We start from the raw sequence: 17,073 nt of genomic DNA, 5'->3' as shown, positions 1-17,073 counted from the left end.
TTTTCTTCTTCTTCTTCTTCTTCTTCTTCCTCTTCCTCTTCCTCTTCCTCTTCCTCTTCCTTTTCTTCTTCTTCTTCTTCTTCTTCTTCTTCTTCTTCCTTCTTCCTTCTTCCTTCTTCCTTCTTCTTCTTTCTTCTTCTCCTCCTTCTCCTTCTTCTCCTCCTCCTCCTTCTTTCTTCCTCTACATTTTCATTATCTATTCCATGAGAACAATGATACCATGAATCTCTACCTAAAACTTTCACAGAAGATGGTGAAACTAATACAGCTGTATAAGGACCTACCCAATTTTGTTTTGTTGCCAATGTTTTTTGCTCAGAGAGAGCTGACCTTCTAACATATGTCAGAACAGCCATGATCTCGAACCCCAAACACTAGGTTCAAGTCATTTATTATTGGCATAGAGGGTCATCAGTCCTATCTATATTGGTATGGTCTTTTTTGACCTTGTGCTACTAGGCACTGTACAGTTTCTCATCAATCCCATTGGGATTGGTTGGTCTCTTTGACCTTGTGCTTCTTAGCCCTGTATAGTGGCTCTTTTGTTCCCTTCTCCTGGAATCAGACAGAATCATTAATCACAGTCCCATAATATTTGTCAATAAATGGCAGGTTCCCATAGTCTAAAGCTTTTGGGGCATGCATTAATATTATATATATATGTATTAAACTTACATTACTGCAAAAAGATTAATATTGATAATGTGTTCAAGTACAAAAATGAGGGGGAAAAGAGAAACTCAAAACTATTGCACATACAAGGGAAAAAATAATAAAAGAATGTTTTAAAAATCACAAATATATAGCTTAGAATCAGTGAAAGGTTTTTCGCCCCCAAATGAGATCCATTTTCTTTTTTTAAACTTTGGCCATGAACTACTGTGAATGCAAATTATTTTTATAAAATAGCAGATTTATAAAAACAGTAATATAAGAGATAATATGCATTTAAATATGAACCAAAATTCCCCAAATTACAATAACACATTTAATGATAATAGCATACAAACCCACTATCATATAGGATTCACATGTGTTTCTATGTAGCCACTTCTTGTGTGATATTTTAAAAATGTACACTTGTCACAAATTCAACAGATGTAGCAAATCATTCAACCCTGGCTGAGATATTTTTAACAAAATTGATTACTTCCTCCAAATGTGTGGCAGAGCCTAGAAAGGAAAAAATAAAAGCTGATAAAAAATTTTTGTGTCTAAAATATCACCAAGAATTTTAGATCCTTCTGGTGGGAAAGTAAATTAAATGAAGAGTTAAAATATCATGCATGCAGGAGCTCTTTTTGACTTTCTGCATTATATATAAAAAGTTTGGACAGGAACTACTATTTGATTCTCTACTTTTTAATACAATATTCTTTATTATATATATAAACCTATCATTCATCCAGTAGGTACTAAGTATCTTAAAGCCATTTTTAAAGACCCCTTATTAAATTACAATTTAAATTCTTAAGTCATCATATTCTTCAAGGTTGTATACAATTGTAACCAGTTTTGATGAAGTTCATCCATCATCATGACAATTAACAAAGGCAAAGTAAAAGAAAAGACTTGTATAAGCAATATGTGACTTTGATAGTTAAGATGACAAATCCAGGATACATAGGACTTATTGACTTTTTACAACTTAAAAAAATTTTTGTGTAAGATGTTCATGGGCTTTTTACAATGATATTGTTCTGTAAAATCATGGAGAAACAGTACAGATAACAGAATAGATATTAATTACCTTAATACAAATAAACTTAAAAAAAGAAATTTAAACCTTAAAGAAATTAGCAAATACAATAATATAAGCAAATGACAAGTTACAAGCAGTATAGTCAAAAACATTTTTACCAATCAGCTATACTTGTTTACTATATTAAGTAGGTCCAATAAAATCATGTAACAGAATTTATTAATAATAAGAACACAGTAGCTTAAAATGATTCAGTGTAACAGAAAGATATCGATCAGCTTAACATATGAACTTAAAACAACAAAATTAATTGGTAAAACAAACAATCAGCAAAGTACAATAAGATACAAAGACTTTCAAAAAACAGTGGAGTCTGAGGAGGCTTACTAAGTTTACCCTCAGACTTTTAAAGTTTTTTTTCCTATCCATTCAAGTTCCTTTTATCTGAGTCCTGGGATCTCCCATAGCAAGGGAGAATTTTGCACTGGGTATAGCATGTATGACCCTCATAATTGGTATGGTTCAGAGGTTGGGTAGGCCCAAATGGCCAGCATGCATAGGGGGATGAATCTCTCCCCTGAGTCTCAGGCAGAATAATTGTAAGGAATGGTAGGAGGAAAAAATATCCCACAAATGGGATCTGTTTAAAATAGGCAATGCCGGCTATGCTTGCCATTCTACTTCCTGTTTGGAGAGTAACCTTTCTTTCCACTTCCTGGTTGGGGTAAAATGCTAGGGCCCAAGTACTATCTTGGTCCGCTCCCCCACGGGCTGAGCATGGAAGCTGAACTGGGGTAAGGGCTGGTAAAACCAGCAGGCTGGAAAACCCACATGGGGAGGGGGGGTTAAGAGTTAAAAGCTCTCCTCAGGTAAAAGCCTAATTAATGGCTAAGAGAAAACACACCTGGGCTTCCCTTTAGGAGGCTAATTATTGTCTAAGAGAAAACACACTCAGGCTTCCAAGGCAGGCAGAGCAGCTAAATATGGACTGTTCCCAATGATAAAGAAGTTGGATTGTACTTCCCAAGTCTCTGGAGCTCCAGGAATACTCAAGCGGCATCTGGGATTGACAGCAGCAGCAGCTGGAGTTCCTTTCCCAGGGAGGGGCAGGTGAGTGTCTTCAGCAAAGGTGGGATAGGCATCCAAGGGGATTGGGATTGGGACTGGGATTGGGAACAGCAGGCATGTTGAAGTTATCAGCATGAGTCTGTATCAGCAGCAGCAAAGGTGGGCTAGAGAAGTGGTGTTTCCATTGCCTGGAAAAGCCACTCAAAGGAAAGTAGCAGAGTGGCTGAGGAAAACGAGAAAAAGAAAAAACAAAAATAAAAACACAAAAATGGCAGAAGCAGGCTAGAAGCTCTGAAGAGAGTTTGGAGTTCTGTCAGAGTTCAGCCTGTGGGGGGAAGGTGAAAATCCATGGCAGGAAAAATGGGGCCCTCTAGGCTACCTGAAACATTTAGAATTCGGTTTCCAAACTTGTGGTTGCCAAAATGTAAGAATTAAAATTAATATAAAAAGATAGCATTAGAAATATTATGGTTTTTTAAAGATTTATTAGTAGCCAATAGAAAATAAAGTCATGTGCCATTCTGGCTTAGTCAGTTTAAAAAGCCTGCCATTACCTGCTCTCCCCATGGTGGACTGCTAGTAAAAAAGAGAAGAACACCAGCCATCAATTTTATCCTCCTGTCTATGCCATCATGTAACTGTCTACATCATCACATAATGACAGAAAGCCAGTGGGCTCATGGGAAAGGAAGTTCAAAGACCCCAAAATTAACAATAACACATGAGAAAGAGAAGTCTGAGGATAAAAATGATTTAGTAGAAGAGTTGAGAAACCAATTGAAGGAAGCTAAAAGAAAGCTTAAGGAAAAGGAAGTTGAGAAAGTCAAAACAATAGCTACTCTAAGAACGTGTAAGCCAAGACAGCAAAGATCAAATCAGACTAGGTGTTTCCTATGCCATAGGTCAGGCCATTTTTTAAGAGAATGCCAGTTTAGGTCTCAATTGTCAAACAACACTAATAATTGCAATGGAAATTCAAATGGGGGATGGAGACAAAATAGACCAGTATACCAGGGATATCAACAGAATCAAAGATTGGAACAGAAACAATGTTGTACTCATGTGTGTGGCCGGATCATTGAGCCAGGCCCCAGATTTGTACACTATGCAAGCATTTATTAAAAATGGAGCTCGTCCCAAATACTCCCAAATAGCAGGAACTGGGTCTCAAAAGGGAGCAGGTACATTTTGAAGGTTTACCCTAGCTGATGCAGAAGCATAAATTTAATTAATTAAGTTAGAATATTTTTCCAAGGTTACATGATTCATGTTCTTTCCTTTCCCTTAAAGTCTCCCCCCCTTCCGTGAGGGGATGAAGGGAGGTAGGTAGGAGGATTGGAGGAATGGGAAAAAGGAGATAGGAAGGTATAGGAAGAGAAAGGAAGGTACGATCCCCAGCCTCGGCAGGGGGAAATTGACCAGAGCCCTTCAGAGGCTCAAATAAAAGACCAGAGAGCAACTTTAGGGTTTAGAATAGCTGGGTTTTATTTTAATTAGAAAAGGGAAGGTCTAGGAAAAACTAGGAGGTCGATAGAAAGGGGGAAAAGGCACCAAGAGAGAGAGCTCAGGATCCGAGAGCCTCTGGGCTCCAGAGAAGAACCTCCAGAGTAAAGAAAGCTAGCGAGAGAGCTCAGGGTAGAGAGAGAGAAAAGGCACTAAATTTTGTTTTTTATCCTTTCTCTGACATCTACCACAAAGGAAGTGGGAGTTGTCAGGGGAAGTTATAGAAGGGAGTCCTGGGAGGTGTAGTCTCCCAGGGCTTACAATAATTTTAAATGACACACCCCCATTTCCAACACACAATTCTATTGGGTTTTACATGTATCATTGATCAAGACCTATTTCTGTATTACTAATAATTGCACTAGGGTGATTGCTTAGAGTCTACATCCCCAATAATATCCCCATTGAACCATGTGTTCAGGCAGTTGTTTTTCCTCTGTGTTTCTACTCCCACAGTTCTTCCTCTGAATGTGGATGGTGTTCTTTCTCATATGTCCCTCAGAATTGTCCTAGATCATGGCATTGCTGCTAGTAGAGAAGTCCATTACATTCAATTGTACCACAGTGTATCTATCTCTATGTACAATGTTCTCCTGCTCCTTTCACTCTGCATCAATTCCTAGAGGTCATTCCTGTTCACATGGAATCCCTCCAGTTCATTATTCCTTTGAGCACAATAGTATTCCATCACCAGCATATACCACAATTTGTTAAGCCATTCCCCAATTGAAGGACATCCCCTTATTTTCCAATTCTTTGCCACCACCAAGAGTGCTGCTATAAATATTTTTGTACAAGTCTTTTTCCCTATGATCTCTTTGGGGTATAAACCCAGCAGTGGTATAGCTGGGTCAAAGGGCAGACCATCTATTAAAGTCCTTTGGACATAGTTCCAAATTGCCAGCCAGAATGGTTGGATCAATTCACAACTACACCAGCAATGAAATAATGTCCCAATTTTCTTAAAGTCCCTCCTTCCAGGATTCTTTCTTACATGAAACCTTGCTTCCTCCAACCAATGATTCTGTCACTCAGTCATCATGCATCATTCTGAAAGATTGCTTTCAGCCCCAACCTGCCTTTATACTTGATACTTTGATAGGTATGGAACTAAATAAGTAAATTAATTTGGGCCATATGGTCATTTTTATTATGTTAGCTCATCGTACCCATGAGCAATTAATGTTTTTCCAATTGTTTAGATCTAGTTTTAATTGTGTGGAGAGTGTTTTGTATTTGTGTTCATATAATTCCTGTGTTTGTCTAGCAGATAAATTCCTAAGTATTTTATATTGTCTAGGGTGATTTTAAATGGAATTTCTCTTTCTAACTCTTGCTGCTGAGATGTTTTGGAAATATATAGAAATGCTGATGATTTATGTGGGTTTATTTTGTATCCTGCAAATTTGCTAAAGTTGTTGATTATTTCCATTAGCTTTTTAGTTGATTCTCTAGGATTCTTTAAGTAGACCATCATATCATCTGCAAAGAGTGATAACTTGGTCTCCTTGTTGCATATTTTAATACCTTCAATTTTTTTCTTTTCTAATTACTACTGCTAGTGTTTCTTGTACAATGTTAATAGTGGTGATAATGGACATCCTTCCTGTTCTTATTGGGAATATTTCTAATTTATCCCCATTGTAGATGATGCTTGTTGATGATTTTAGATATATACTGTTTATTATTTTAGGAAAGGCCCTTCTATTCCTATACTTTCTGATGTTTTCAATAGGAATGGGTGTTGTGTTTTGTCAAAGGCTTTTTCAGCATCAATTGAGATAATCATAGATTTTTGTTGTTTTGCTTATTGATATGGTCAGTTATGTGAATGGTTTTTCTAATATTGAACTATCCTTGCATTCCTGGTATAAATCCCACCTGATCATAATGAATAACCCTCATGATCACTTTCTGGAGTCTTTTTGTTAGTATTCTATTTAATATTTTTGCAGCTATACTATTAAGGAGATTGGTCTGTAGTTTTCTTTCTCTGTTTTTGATCTACCTGGCTTTGGAATCAGTACCATATTAGTGTCATAAAAGGAATTTGAAAGAACTCCTTCTTTGCTTATTATGTCAACTAGTTTGTATAGTATTGGGACTAGTTGTTCTTTGAATATTTGATAGAATTCATTTGTAAAACCATATGAGATTCTTGGATTACCAAGAGCTCTCAAAATTGCAGAAGGCAGAACTACAAATATATACACAGACTCAAAATATGAGTTTGGAATAGTTCATGCTTCAGGGGAAATCTGGAGACATAGAGGTTTCATGAATTCAAATGGGAAGGCAATAGCCTATGGAAAACTAATCAGTGATATTTTGCAAGCTATACAATTACCAACAAGAGTATTTGTGATATACTGCAGAGTACACCAACGTTTAGTGGGGCCAGTACAGCTAGGCAATTGAAGGGTGGACATCACTGTGAAATTCAGAGCTAGATTTGGACCTTTGCACATATTACACCCCATAACACCTGAGCTCTTGGGGATGATACAGTACATGGAATTTGGGAGTGATCCCCAAACAAGAATAAATCTGAGACAAAACTGAATTGGTAAAATGAGTTCCCCTGTCTGAATCAATATGTGCTGGCAGGCCAAAGAGAGGAATAATTTCTTTTAGGAGCACCCTGGCAATAAAAGCTGCTGTTGCTTGGGTGCTAGGAAACACTGACCATCTGATCAGCTGATCCACTATGACCAGTGAAGAGATGGAATTTTGACAGAAAACAAAATGTGTTTGCAGTGAAATGCAATCAAGCAGTGATTGACAGGAGAGATTCTTAGAATCTTGGAAGAAGGTGGGAATCTGAGGGGGTTCGAACTGACAGGGAGTTGGGAGAAAACTTCAGAGGGTGAAACAGCTCTGAGAGACTTACTCTTGCCTTGGAAGCAAGCCCAACTCCTAACAAAGATTTCCCTATCAACCAGAAGACCTCTAGGTCCCCCGTTAGATTAAAAAATTAATAAAGAATTCCTTTTTATAGGGTGTATGGGGCAAATTCATATTATATAAAAATTCTTTACATAGAGCTTTGAGGAATATCCCACTTACATAAAGTGAAATCTGCAATTTCTATTGTAACAACACACTGATCAATTCAATGAACAACCATTACTCCAGAGCAGTGGTTCCCAAAATCTTTTTAGAACTCCTTTCAAAAAGAAGTGTATTGTAAAGACCCTTGCCAAGTCATTTAATTAACTACTCCCAATATTTATATTAACTTACACATTAAGTGCCTATAATAATGATCTAAAAATTTTTGCTACTGCAAAAAACTCCAAATTAATATTTCCATTTCAAGGTATTATTATACAATGTAAAGTTACATTTTAAATTTTATAAATTAATATAAATTATAATATAACTATAAAGTATTGGTGAAAATTTAATGCAGGGCTTTCTGCAAGAAAAAAGAATACATCTCACATTTCTGGTTTTCTGCATTTGGCAGTGTTTTTTATGCCCTAATATATGGTAAATTTTTGTGGAGGTGTTCTGTATCTGAGAAAAATGTATATTCCTTTTTATTCCAGAGTTCTATTATATCTAAATTTTCTTATATAAATTCCCAGGACATTGTGTTTGAAAGTAAGATTTTATGGATAAACTGCTTCTTTTGATAAATTGTCTATGGATGTGTTGCAGATTTTGTTCTCCCAAATTATTGAACCCCAGAATAAATTCTCTAGCTTTGAGAACCCTGTCTAAAAAGTTACTAAGATGTTCTCCTATTTTTTGCCTTAGTGCCTCGAATTGCCCCCTGACTTTTGGCTTTTTCATGAATTGCTTCCAGGAGGTCTTGTCTACATCTTTTAAAATAAGCATGATTGTAACAAAAAATGGCGATGAGAGAGAGGAACCCCTTTAAGGATGTAATGAATGACCAGGGTTTGACGTAACCTATTCTGACAAAGCAGTTCCTCCTATACTCAGAGAGAAGATAGCTACACTCTCTCGGCTGGATTGACCCCTCCCTGCTGAGAGGGATAACACAGCAAACTGTGCTAGGAAGAGATAACACCTTAGAAATGAGAATGACGGTTTGCTAGGAATTTTGCTTTACCTAGCTTTCTAAGGTGTTTCTCCTCTGAGACAGAATGCTTGAGAGAGAGGAGCAAGTAACGGTTGATTAGGGCTTGGCTCAACTCAATCAAAATAAACCTCTCTCTCCTGGATAATCCCAAACTAGTATCCCTGTTATGACTGGCTAATAAATCTGACTGCTTTCAGGTTTTAAAATTTTTATTTGTGTAGAGAAAACAAAGGCAGAGGTAGGGAAGAGGTTGAAGGATTCCCTAAGCTAAACCCACAAGTAGAGAAGTTCTTTCTTGTCAGCCCTTGGCTAAATCTTGATCCTTCTCTCTACCTAGAATCCTTCTATGATATCTTTCCTAGCTTAATTCACACAAGGAATCAGTTTCTAGAGTGTCAAGTGGAGCTGGGTGAGGAATTGGGAATTAAGAGCTATTCTGTCTACCTCAGATCTTCCTTTTACCATAGAGATGTATAGAGATTAAGCAGCCCACAGTGACAGGAAGTAGGAAAGGGGGGGCCCCCTGCTGGGCCCGCATGAGTTGGTCAGGGCTGTCAGTTGTGGTCAGTTGCTAACAGTTGCAGGAAAGTGGGCTGCTGGGTGTGAGTTGATGGTTGGCGTTTAGTTGCTGGAATATAAAGGCAGGCCTTAGCTTACTGAGAGGGCTTTTGGCCTTTTGGGGTTTTGGCTTTTGGTTTTGGCTGTTAGATTTTTTTACCCTTCCTTGAACTTTTTGGAAGGTGGCTGGTCTTTGTTGACATACCTAATTTGGGTTAGATTAAACACTGGTTGGGTTGGTTTTGATTGGATGGATTGGATTGGAACTTTGTGAGGAGGTTGTTATTATAAATAGATATAGGCAGTTTTAGTAGTTATAGGCAGTTATAGGATAACTAGTATAGACTTTAGGAAAATTTCTTTCTCTACCTCTTTCCTATATTTCTCTCCTTTACTATATTCTTTTACTATCTCTATTTTAATAAAACTAAATTGTTAATTGTTAAAAGCTGCTAGAACTTTTCTTTTCTCTGGCTTAAAGGGATAATATTAATTTACAACTCTACTATTTTTTTCCCTAAAACTTATTAAAAGTTATTAAAAGCTGCTCTTTTATTTTGTCAAACCCCTAATTTAACCCTCATAACCCTAACCCTAAATTTGCCTCCAACTGTAATCCTAATTTTGAATCTCCCTCCAGTTCTAATAGTTATCCTAAATAAATCCTCTGACCCAGCTCTAACCTAACTCCAAACCTAACTCTTGAAGAATTTTTTAAATAATTTTTTTGAAATGAAGATTTCTTTTAGAATTTTTTACATTAAGTTGAATTTGCATAATGTGAATTACATAAAGCAAGAACTATCTATTCTGCTGGTTCTTTTCAGTTATCTCTATACCATTTCAGTTAAGGCTTTTCAGTTATCTTTCTCTGAAACTGCTTTTAATCATTTCTAAAGGGTTGACAATCTTCCATTATATTATTAAACCATCATTTATTCAGGCATTTCCTGATATATGAGCACCATATTGTTTTCAGTTCTTTGTAGCAATAAAAAATAGCAGTAAAATTTTTTTGTTGTATCTCTGGATCCTTTTTCCCTTTCTCTTTAGTTGACAAGCATACTACTGGTTATCACTGGGTCAAAGGGCATTCATTTGAGTGAGTTGTGGGCAGGGTTCCACACTATATTACAGAATGACATCCCTTCATTTTATTGCTTTGTGAATTTTTGTTTCATAGGTGTTTCTTATACCTGATATGTTGGGTTCTGCTTCTTAATGCATTCTGCTACCCTCTTCTGTTTTATGGATGAATTTATCCCATAAATACTTATAATGATTAATTCTGTTTTCTCCACCATCTTCTTATATCCTCCTTGCACCTGCCTCAATCTTCTGAAACAGAAAGTAGGTGAAGTAGGGGAATGAGATCAACACTAGTAATCTAAAATTGAAATTACTACCTCATTTTGTCTTTCAGTCATCCCAGTTGCAGATAAATAGTTTTAACACTATCTTAAAAGTCTACCTTTTGAATTTCCCTTAATTTGAAGCATCTTCAATGGTAAAAATTTGTTTTCCACCTTGAGCCTGCTGGGTGACACAATGAAGAGAGCCCTAGGTCTGGAGTCAGGAAGACTTCAGTTCAAATCCAAGCTCAAACATTTACAACTGTGTGACGATGGGCAAGTCACAGTACTTCTGTCTCAGTTTCCTTATCTGCAAAAAGGGGACAATAATAACATCTAGGATTAACTGTATGGATCACTTCACACATAGTAGGCACAATAGATTACCTATTATTATTATTAATATGACTATATTTCTTCATCAACTCTACTCTCCTTAAACTGTTGTTGTCCTTTCTCCTTCTATTCACTTATTTCCCTGTTGAACTTAATGTATCTCTTTACCAAAAAACTCTCTTGCCTGGATCAGCTAAGGGTGAAATTCATCATCTTGACACACAAGCTGTCTCCACATGTTTCTATACTAGTCTATGAGTCCTTGATAGCAGGAATTCTTTTTCCTTTCTTTGGGTCCTCTAAGCTTAGCCCAGTGCATAAACATAGTAGGTATCTCATCAATGTTTTCTAACTGACTTTGGCCAAGGTCAATTACCAAGCCCCTCATTTCATGTATTCTAGTCTCTCCCTTAGTTCTCAAGTGCAGATTCTGACTTCAGTCCTGTTTCTGTCTCTTTCTTTCACTTTACCTTTGTCCAGTTCTAACCTTGGTGGGACTTGACCAGACCAAATACTGGAGATAACAGAGGCTTCCAGATATCTGAAAAGTTTGATGTTGTGGGATGCCTGAGAATCTCTACCTCCTATTTTATGTTGGTCACTTAAATCAGTCTGACCAGTGGTTTTCTGAAAATAAGAGTCAAACTTCATGCCTCAGAAATCAGGAAAGAGACTTACCTTTCTTTCCTCCTTTTGTACATACATTCCCACCACTTCCCATTAGATTGAAAATTCCTTCAGGGCAAAGACTCTTTTTATTAATTGTATCCTGTGGACTCAGAAGAGTGTCTGGCACATGGTAGGTGTTTATTACATGCTTATTAGATTGGATTATTAGATTGAGTCTTCTGTCTCAGCAACTTTCCTCCTTTATCATTCCAACTTTTTCACTCATTTTCAATCTCTCTGTGTCTACTGGCTCCATCCCTACAGCCATAAATAAAACCATGTCTCCCCTATCTTCAAAAAAGTCTCATTTGAGAAATTCATCCCCACTAGATATTATCCTCTATCTTTCTTCCACTTCATTGATAAATACCTAGAGTTGGCCATCTCCAAATGGTGTCTGTAACACCATTTATATTCATTCAAACTCTGCAGGTTGGCTTCCAACTTCAATGTTCAATTAAAATTGTGCTCTGCAAAGTTACAAGTGGCTAAATTCAATGGTCTTTTCCTAATCCTCATCCATCTTGACCTCTCTGCAGCTTTTAACAGTATCAGAGTTAAAAATGTCATATCAAAAACTAACATGTAAAAACACTATCAGTCTGACTGATAGCAGTTTAACACAAGAGACAATAAGACCAGAATAAGGTAATAGAACAAAGCTTTAATGGAGAGGAGAAAGGGGAGTCCCATCAGGATGGTGGAATGGAGGAAAGAGGCAGCAAGGGGGAACCAGAAGCCAGTGGATGGCTACTGAGTCCCCTGAGGAGTGGGGAATGGGGGAAAGGAGCAGCAAAGGGAAGCTCAGTGCTAAAAGAATTAGCTACAGAGTTCCATCTGAGTGGGGGAATCATGAGATATTATAGCATTAGGGAGTGGTAACAGTTAACAATGGCAACTTTATTTGTTGGTCTATTGCTTAGTTGGGTTTGTTGGCCTTCTTTTGCCTAGGCTGGGATTTGTTTGTTTCCTGTTGCTTAGTGCAGTCACTCTCTTCTCTAGTTTTTAGAGACACCTCTCTCTTGGTTCCTTTCCTCTTATGTCCAATAATAAATCCAAAACCCAGGTGTCATCTACTCCTTATCATCTCTCACATATTTGTAACCCCCATTTCAATCTAATGGAAAGTTCTGTTGATTCTATTTCTGTAACCTCTCTCATATATGCTCTCCTTTTCTCCCAACATTGCTATTTTCTTGTTTCACTATCACTTGGCCCCTATCACTTCACACCTAAGGTACTGCAAGAGACTGCTTCTTAATCTTGTTGCTTTGAGTTTCTTTCCAAGCCACTCGGCCCTCCACATGGCTGTCAAATTCATCTTCCTAAATAAAGCACACTTCTAACCATTTCACTATTGTTTGACCTTTGTTTCAAAAAAGCCCAACGAAGTCATAGGGTGATGTCTTGACTCTTACATGAATTGGATTTAAGAAAGGCAGTTGCAAAGTCAGCAGCCTCACTCTTTCTTCTAGTCATTGAAGTCTGGTGACAGCCCAGGATACAATGGTTAACTTTGGTATCAAGCTCTAAGCATTCCACAGCCCTGAATAATTGTTCCCATATACCCAGTCTGGAGGGGAAGTTTTCATATGCCTGGGGCAGACATTCCCCCTAACTCTTCGTAGGATATGAGACCTGTTCTATCCTCAACCTAAGTTAGCCCATCTGCTGAAGGAGTTTTACCAGGCTGTGGCCACTGCGCATGCTTCTTGGAGCCACAGGCGAGGGTTGAGGGCCAACTAGACACCAAAGGAGGAAGAGCAGCACTGCCGCGGGATAGAATAGCCACTTAAGTTCCCGTAGAGACGCAATAGAATCAGAAGAGGGAGAACATTTGGGTTGGTTTTCTAAGCCAATTGCAGATTAGCACTACCCCGATTGGCGGAGGTAGCGAGCCTTCTGATTGGCGGGAGAGTGATTGATGAGGGTAGAGAGGCTCTGATAGGCGAGAGGACAGCTAGCCTTCTGATCGGTGGAAGAGTAGAGCTCTCCCCGATAAACTGGAGTAGCAAACCCTTTGATTGGCAGCCGTGACGTCGTGCTGCACTCTCTGTTCTTCCAGTCTGGCTAGGAACGATTTGGAGTCTGCCATTTGTGCTTAGCCTGGAGGTCCAGATCCCTGGCCCCTGGCCCTGCTGGTAACCAGCTTGTGACCAGTCAGGACCTTTACAGAGCCACATCTCGCTGAACCGGTGGAGAGGGGAAGGGAGTAGAAGTAGAGGTTGAGGAAGCGCCCGAAGAATTCTGGGAATCTTTGACCTGAGGTTGCGTGCGCATAGCGGCGAGGGGGGCGGGAAGGAGCTAGACTTCGCGCCTGCGTGTTTTCTACTCCTTCAAAACCGGAAGAGAGCCAGGAGCAAACGAGAACCTGCGTGCTTCCTCTTTGCTGCTCACAGTTCTGCTTAATCAGGTCGGGAGGCCCGAAGGCGTCACCTGGGTGGAGAGCAGCCTTTGTTGCCAGAGAGAGGGTAGCCGGGGAGGGACGGGGCGGGCGTGACTGGAGGGATTGGGATGTGGCGGGTGTGCCGGGTAGAATGGAGGCTGAAGCTGGAGGAGCTGGGCTTGGGGGAGGGATGCTGTAGTCTTAGGGGGAGGGGCCGATTCAGATCTCAGATGGTGGGGAGGGAACATCTCCAAGTTCTTTACAGTACTTCTCTGGCCCAGTAGAAGTCGTCATCATCATCTTCGTCGTCGTTAACATTTATGTAGCATTCTATATAAACTATTTGAAAATATATGGAAAAGAGTTTTACCAGATTCCTTTTGAATATCTGAGAGCAAAAACCTAGACTAACGAAAACTAGGCTAATTTCTTTAATATTGTTACAGAAATTTTTAATAAAATATGGCAGCATATCACAAAGATTATAGCTTATAACTAGGTTGGATTTGTTACAGAAATGCAGGGGTGCTTCAGTACTAGGAAAATTATAAACCTATTTGACCATATCAAGAATAACAGAAATCTTAGAATTACATTAGTAGATGCAGAAAATGCTTTGGACAGATGGTACATTTATTCCTATTAAAAGCACAGGAAAACAGGAATAAATGGAGCTTTTCTTAAAATTTTAAGTAGCATCTTCCTAAAACAAAGAGCAAATATCAATAATGGAAATAACCCAGAAGCCTTTCCAGTCTAATGAGGAGTGAATCAAGGATGTCCATTATCATCTTTAATATTCAGTTTTGTACTGGAAATGCTGGATATAGCAATGGCACAAGAAAAATAAACTGAAGGAATGAGAACAGGCACAAGAGAACAGAACTATCACTTTTTGCAGTAATAGCATAGTATACTTGGAGAACCCTAGAGAATCAACAAAAAAATGAGCTGGAACAATTAACTTCAGCAATGTTGCAATTAATATATAAACCCAAGTAAATAATTTCTAAATTTTACTAACAAAACAGCAGGAAGAGATAGAGAAATTCCATTTAAAATAACTGCTGGCTCTAAAATATTTGAACAGATATCTACCTGCCAAGACACACAAACTATTTGAACACAATTACAAAATGTTTCAGAACTGGAGAAATGTAAATTGCCTGAGGGTAGGCTGAGCTAATATAATACACTTATTAATACTACCTGCATTTATTATTCAGTGTCATATTAAACTACCAAAAAATTATTTTATAGAGCTAGGGGAAAAGTATCAATAAGTGAAAAAAAGTGAAACAAGGCAGCCTACCAGTACCAGATCTCAAACTATACTTCAAAGTAGCAATCATCAAAACAATCTGGTACAATAAGAAATTAGAGTGGTCGATGAATGGAATTAATTATGTACATGGTATGCAGAAATAAATGATCAGAGTAATCTAAGGGTTTAGCAACACTAGATTACTCTGATCATTTATTTCTTCATACCATGTACATAATTAACTAACTAAGCACAGAAGAACATTTCATACCATATACCAAGATAAGGTCAAATGGGCACATAAATTAGGCAGAATGGTAACAAGTAAATTAGGGGAAATTTTACCTGTCAGATCTCTGGATAAGGGAAGAATTTCCCAGGAGGTAAAATGGATAATTTTGATTACGTTAAATTAAAGTATTTTTTGCACCAACAAAACCAATGAGCAAATTAGAAGGAAAACAGAAAACAAAAAGGTTTTGCATCATTACTCTGATAAAGGTCTCTTTTCTCAAGATACATAGAGAAATGAGCCAAGTTTATAAAAATACAGTCCATTCCCCAGCTGATAAATGGCCAATGGATATAAACTGGTAGTTTTCAGAAGTAGTTAAAGCTAGGAATAGTCACTGGGGAAAAATGTGCTAAATCACCATGAGAGAAATGCAAATTAAAACAACTGAATTATCATTTCACACCTATTAGATTATCCAATATGAAAGAAAAAAATGACAAAATAGAAAAATGGGTACTCTGATTTACTCTTAGTTGTAACCATTCTTGAGAACCCAAACAGCTCTAAAATAGTTCATCCCCTTTGACCCTGCAGTGCAGTTACTATGTTAGTATCCCAAAGAGATCAAAGAAAAGAGAGATTTATATATACAAAAGTATAGCACCTCTTTTTGTAGTGGTAAAGAATTGAAAATTGAGGGGATGGCCAATTGGAGAACAGCAGGACAAGTTGTGGCATATGATTGTGATGGCATATAATTGTGCTATAAGAAATAATGAAGAGGAAGATTTCAGAAAAATCTGGGAAGACTTATATGAGTTGATGGAAATTGAAGTGATCAGAACTTGGAGATCTTTGTGTACAGTAATAGCAATACTGTAAAGATATAATCAACTGTGAAAGACTTAGCTGCTTGCCTCAATACAATGATCCAAGATGATTCCAAAGGACTCATGATGACATACTGTCTACCTCCAGAGAACAAACTGATGATTTCTGAATACTGATTGAAATATACTTTTTTTCTACTTTATTTTTCTTGCCTTTTAAAAAAACCCAACATGACTTATTTGGAAATGTTTTGCATGATTTCATAAATAGAATGAGTATCAGAATTCTTGCTTTTCAACGGATAGGGGAGAGGTGGAAGGAGAGAGAGAATCTGGGACTAAAAATAATAATTAAACAAATTTTTAAAATAAAAGAATGATAGGTCATCTTATAATTTGCAAAGCCCTTTACAAATATCCCATTTCTCATTTGGTTACAGACTATCTCATAAAGACAGAGTGTAAAGGGAGAAGGGATATTTATTGTCATAGATTTTTATGGTTTGCTACGTGATTTCTTAATAACACTCATGTGAGGTAGGTAATTGAGTTATTATTACCCCCATTTTACAGATGAGGATCTTGCAGCTCAAAAATGAAGGTGGATTGATTTGCCTAAGGCCAAGCAACTACTGAATGTTAGCATCAGAATTTGAATCCAGACCTTCTCTGCTACAAGTCTGACACTGCCTCCACATTCCAAAAGAGAAAATGAAGAGAATAGAATGGAAGATTTTTTTTCTTCTCCCTGTAAACTGCTTTGGGAGAGATGGCCTGGGGTGACAGAGTTTGTTGGCTCAGGGCTGGAAATGATTGACTAAAATGACTGGGCCTTTACCGATGTTTTTGTTTAGGGACCTAGGAATTCAAACATGAAGCCTGGGTCTTTTAAAAAGTATTTTAATACTTATGCACCTCTCAGCTGCTATCTCACCTACGTTGTTTACTTCTCAATGCACTGGAATATATACCATCTTTAATATTCAGAGGAAAGAGATATTTTACCTATTTCATATGCAAAAACTTGATATTCACTTTAGAAACAATAAATGACTGAAGTTTCAGTTAAGGGGAAAATATGTCTAGGAATTAATGATTTTCTTGATTCTTTTTAATACT

General features: G+C 37.7%; 1 pseudogene; it reads right to left on the bottom strand.

Annotated features, from left to right (window-relative positions):
• Window positions 1-17,073, bottom strand: part of LOC123240764 — a 216,041-nt pseudogene that overhangs the window by 99,341 nt on the left and 99,627 nt on the right.

The sequence above is a fragment of the Gracilinanus agilis genome, chromosome 3, assembly GCF_016433145.1.
Source record: "Gracilinanus agilis isolate LMUSP501 chromosome 3, AgileGrace, whole genome shotgun sequence".
In the NCBI taxonomy this organism is placed as follows: Eukaryota; Metazoa; Chordata; class Mammalia; order Didelphimorphia; family Didelphidae; genus Gracilinanus; species Gracilinanus agilis.
This window is presented reverse-complemented; position numbering and strand designations above follow the sequence as displayed.